Genomic DNA, 5,876 nt, shown 5'->3' on the forward strand with positions numbered 1-5,876 from the left:
TTAAATTTCTTAAAGTTGTGATGCTTTTCTTTAATTTTATCCCTGGTTTTTTACTTGCATCCACACTTTTCTTGCAATAAGGAACTGTTACGTCTCTGTATGTTTGTTTGTTAATTCTTCTAAGATACAAGTCCTTTCTTTATAAAACTTGTTTATTCTTCCTCAATACAACTTTGTAATGTACTTAATTTTCATAGTTCCACACACACTATAGTTCACAACAATTCACTCACTTTCTATCGCGCTTAGACATAATTGTCCGTCCCCGCAAACTATAGTTCCAATCTCTGTGTCTGCTTTCCACAGTTCCCGCCGACCGTAATCGCTGTCTTTCTTTCTCTCTGCCTGCTTCGTCTCCACTATGTCTCTGTCTCCACTGCTGCTTCGATTCCGTCTGTCTCTCTCACTGTCTAGCGCACTTATATACGATAATACTGTCTGTTCTAGAAAGTTCTAAGACTCTCAACACGTGCTACCAGCGTCAGTTGACGCAACGCTGTCGCAACACACTAGCGAATCTTCTAGAATACTCGTCACGTGACCCCCACTGTCGTAACAGTACTTACATTTATTTCAGGTGAATGGGATGAGACAGTATTATGAACTGTATCATAATGAAAAAATATGTGTATGTTAACAATTATAGAGAAATCAGTGTATGTATAAAAATTTCGTCTTATTCTTTGAATGTGTGAGATAAAATCAACTTCAAACACTGAGTGCCACAAAACATATGAAAAGAAACAGTACAGTGCAAAAAAATTTCACTTAACAAAGTTTGAGAAGTTATAATGCTAAAAATTGGGGTCTAATCCCTGTGGTAGGAACAATAGAGATAGTTAGTTCACTGTGCAACTTTGCACTTCACAACAAGCAAAAGCAGGTGCGTATAAGAAAAGGTTAGTATGTAATCTTTTTTAGATTTTACCAAACATTTCAATATTTTCCATGTTATGAAACTGTAATTATACTAGCAAAGCTTGTTCTAAAATTATATATTATTAAAAAAACAAGCGAGTTTTTTTTATGTCACATCATTTCTAAGCAGGGTTGTAATATGTCCTTCTTTTGTTCTTTACAAGTACATCAAGTTGTATTTTACCATCTTTTTTATTATCAACTTTGGCTTCTTCACCATTTTTTTCTCTCGCCAGATTTTCTTAATTTTCAAGCATTTCATATATTTGCTCTATGTGTGTTTTCTTATAGCTATCTACTGTGTCCACCGAGGGAAATTGAACCCCTGAGTTTAGCATTGTAAATCTGAAGACTTACTGCTGTCCCAGCGGGGGACTCTAGTGATGAAAGAGAATATGAGGTTGCTAAATTTATAAATTTCTTTAAAAGTAGGGAAGATTTCTCTTTTTAATTCTATTTCTGTTGATAAGAAGCAGTTTTGTAAAGACTTGGGAAACCTCTCAAGATCAACTCCTGGCCTAGAAGAGATTTTTTAACAGTTATTTAAAAAGAATATACTGTATTCTCCTAAGAATTGATACTTGGAATTTAAAAAAAAATGTTTGAGGAGTCAATAGTTTGCAATCTATTGTTAGCAAAATGTTGGAATTTATTGTCAGAAAGTATGTAAAAACTCTTGGAAACATTTGTATTTAATTAAAAAATCCCTAACATAGGTTTAGAAAAGGATTTCTTTGCTTTACTTATTACTTCTTTTGTTTTATAAAACTTCTCCTTTTCTAGATGATAACAACCAGTTTATGTTGTGTATCTTGCCTTTCAACGAACAACTGGTAAGAATCCGCTTAATTAGTAAGTTGGATGCTTGTGAAATTAGTGAAAAGCAAAGTCTAATGACAAATAGATATTTTTTTCCATCAGGAGCATGTGAATTATTGGATTCATTCTAGAATATATTCTGTTACACTGAAGACTGACAGATGTGAAATGAAGTATACATTTAACATAAGTTACAGCAATGTTATGCAGAGTTACAATAACATGGATATTAAACGCAAACGCAAACACAAATGAACAATCAAAGCAAATCTTTCTTCACAGTGGTGTAATGTATTTCACTACTGACCTGCTTTTATGTTGTTTTGGAGTCAAACTGGTTGCTCTGGACAGGATCAAGACACATCTACTCAGGACAAGGCCAGAAGAAAGAACAATGTAATACTGTCCTTTCAAGCCAGTGTCCTAGTGCAGTATACTACAAACCTTAAATTACTTACATCAGCACCTATTTCACAGGGAAAGAGTCCCAAACCTGCACCAACTTGTACAAGTGTTCATTTTGCCAGTAAAGATGGGTTTGTCCCACTCCAGAGAGAAGACACAGAGTCAAACTGTTACAAGCATCTATGAGACAGCCTTTGTGGTATGTTACCTGTACCTAAGCAAAAGATCTATTGCATGTTTACGACCTTTCTACACTATAAGGAATCTGTTTTGGAACCTTTGTTGTTCATTATTTATGTAAACTATTTGGATATATTTTTATACAGCATATAAAACTATGAAAATTGCTAATGATATCACGATGCTGGGCTAGAGTGTGAAAAATGAAATTCAGTATTTTCAAATGTAATGCTATGACCTTATGCTATAGTAATTTGGAAAGAAGTTTTCTTGCATGAGAAGAGCATTGTGTTGTGGAAAAAATAATAATTTGGGTATGATTATTGATAAAGCCTTCTGCAGTTTGTGTGTAGCTGTTGTGATTTTGTGGTGTGTTGAAGGAATTTTAAATTAAAATAAAAGAATATTATTGAAAGCACATATTAGAAATAAAGTCTCAGTTGAAGAAATGTTTACAGTTTTTATTCCCTTACTATAGGAGGACAAAAACATGTTGTAAATAATATATAGTTGGAATTATATAGTGCAACAAAAGGTTCTAATGGAATATTAGGACTAATGCAATGGAAAATATAAAATATTTTTATTTATTTATGTTTTAATACATCATGAAAGATAGTAATACAAGAAAATAAATGAAGAAGCAATCATACTACTACTAATTGCGAGTTATACTTAATTTTAATTTTATTCTACTTTCTTATAAAAATTGTTGCATCTTGGTATTTTTTTCTTTACAATTCACTGAGAACTAAAATGTATATTTGTTTTGTTAATTTGATCCAATAATAGAAATTATTAGCTAAAGGTCTAAGTGTTTAGAAAAATTGTAGTTACAATGTAAGTTTAAAGAAAATTATTTTATTATAAAATTGATTAATAGTTGTAGTTTGTAAAACTCATGTCAAATATAAAAGATCTGTATCTCATATCGATTACATGAAAGACATTTATTTTGACAGGAACTAAACAATATCCCACTAATTAGATGTTTTCTGTCACTTTAAATATATGTTAGAATAATGTACATTTTCTAAATATAAAATAATAGTGTTTACATCTTAACTCTAAATGTTTAGAAGCACTTGGGGTCAGGACCAAACATCTTGTAAAACACATATACCACAAAAATTTTCCTTCTCTCTCACTCTTGAAAGATGTATTCTCACATCTACATGTTGACAATACTTCAAGTTTCAAATAAATACCTAAAAAATAAACAGAATACAGTAGCAACACAAAATCAGCTGATTAATTTTTGTTTCTGTAATTTTATATCCATGATGAGTTTTCCCACAGTTCTGTTGCATTACAACTCCCAAAAGAAGTAAGGGGTTTACACAGCATGCTGATACTTTGGGGTTCGTCTTCTTGAAGAGCCATCATTTCAGCAGACTGGAAGTAGTTTAGTGAGCTTTCTTCTATTTGTGAAGCACTGTCCATAGAGTCTGATGTCAAATTTTGTATGTTTTGAGCTTTGAAGAAAATAAAATTATTTTAAATTTATGTATTCCAGTTTGTGTGTTGTAATATCAGATCACTCATTTGATTCAAAAATTCTCATTTTTAAAAATACTTATTAAAGTTCCTTTGAACCACATAACACTAATAATTATTCTGTCATACAGCACAGTTATTTTTTCAAACACCTGTATGATAAAATATGGCATATGGAAACAAAATACCCACTGTGAGACAAAACTTTATTTAAATGTTTTCTGTGCTTGTAATTTCTTCCTTACGTGATTTTCAAATATCTTGTATAACTTTATGCATAACATTAATGATGGAATTTTAATATTACGCTAATAACCTCTTGTTCATAATGAAATGTATGAACCTTTTATTTATTAAATAGACACCATTTCTTACAAATATAACTAGTCTTTGATTGAAACAAACGTGTCAATAATTACATTAAATTTTGTATCTGTATATATAACCCTCCCATGAAAAATTTTATTTTCTTACAGGATACTAGAAAAATGGCTTATACAGATCCAACAGTGGATGACAGAAGTAAAAACTATTGTGGAAATACACGTCTTTGGAGCTGTAGTTCAATACTAGTCAAAGCTTCTCAGGTCTGCTTATACTTTTCTTAGCAATAGAATTATTGTGAAATTTATAAAAAAAGGAATTTGCCAAAACATGTAAACTGAGAATCTCAAAAAACTGTTTTACATAAAATCTCAGACAAGTAATATGTAACTAGATTTTAATGTAAAAACATACATGGGCCAGGCTTTCTTAAGTGTCCACTTTTCAACTGGAAAATATTGAAAAAAATCTCCTATAAGTATGATTTATACAGTTCTTGAAAATATAACTACTGAAAAACCTTGTACCAAAAATGTAGCACTCGGGCTACATTCTCATATTTTTATACCTTGATGAAGATGACTACTGTTTTTCACATGTGTTCTCCTTTACCAGATTATATTGTCCCTAGAACAAAAAAGGCAAAGAGCAAACAAATTGTAAGAAGGTTTTCCCTTCTGCTGCCTTTTTCCTGTGATAATATTTCAGCTGCTGACTTTGTTTACCATTCATTTTAAGATATAGATATGAAACCCATCACCGAAATGCATACCATCTCTTTATATTAGCAAACACAGATGTAGAAATAAATGTGATCTCCTTTACATTTCTACAGTGAATCCAGCTATAGCAGGTTAATAAGAATAGTTATTTTGTATTAGACTACTTCCACAGATCATAAATGTAAGATTTTATTATAATGTCATTATACTAAGAAGTGCAAAGCATATATAAAGAGTTGAATTAAAATGGTGATTTCCTTTACCCATTCTGTGAACTCCTTTACATGCATCTCACCATGTCCACAATTATCTATTTTTACAAACAGGTCCCTAATTATCACTCACAGATTTAGCTTTGTAATTTATCAGTCATTTAAGCCTAAAACTACCACCACACACACCTTTTGAATGTGAGTTATACAGTTAAAGAGATGCACATCTGTTATGTAATCTCAATTTCAAGGACTTTTCTCAAACAAAAATGAGTTGATTTGTGACTAATACATTTCAAATCCACCCTACCCTAATCATCTACACATGGTGGAAACTAAATATGGTAGAAAAAGCATTACACACCGTATATATTCTCCTCTGAAGCAAAGGAGTTCACGCAATTTCATGTTCAATGATTTTTATTGAAGAATGCAATTTACTCTTACCCTGTCAGTTATTGATAACAACAAATGTCTTAGCTGTTGTGTATAAAAATATAACAAAATGACATAATTTGAGTATCTACACTAGATATATATACATAATGGAGATCATGTGCTTAAAAAACTCACTTTATTACAAGCTCCAAATGGACATACCCAAAATATCTCTTGATACCCTGTGTAAGGGGTATGATCAAATCAAATTATATATTTCCGGAATTGATTTTAGACTCTAATCTTTTTAATTACTCAAGAATTTGTAATTATTGTCTTGAAAATAAACAACCATAAAGGAGAACACATGATTATGGCAACATGTTATTATGGATATTTTTATATGTGAAAAGTAATGGGG

The 5,876-nt window shown here is 31.1% G+C and overlaps 1 long non-coding RNA gene across 1 annotated transcript; it reads left to right on the forward strand.

Moving 5' to 3' along the window:
* Positions 1–1,219: 1,219 nt before the first annotated feature.
* Positions 1,220–3,687, forward strand: LOC111087004. Its single transcript, XR_002611724.1, has 3 exons — positions 1,220–1,318; positions 1,702–2,341; positions 3,622–3,687. It is a non-coding gene; the product is annotated as an uncharacterized LOC111087004 (long non-coding RNA).
* The last annotated feature ends 2,189 nt before the right edge of the window (positions 3,688–5,876 follow it).

Source organism: Limulus polyphemus, unplaced genomic scaffold (assembly GCF_000517525.1).
Source record: "Limulus polyphemus unplaced genomic scaffold, Limulus_polyphemus-2.1.2 Scaffold1629, whole genome shotgun sequence".
Lineage (NCBI taxonomy): Eukaryota > Metazoa > Arthropoda > Merostomata > Xiphosura > Limulidae > Limulus > Limulus polyphemus.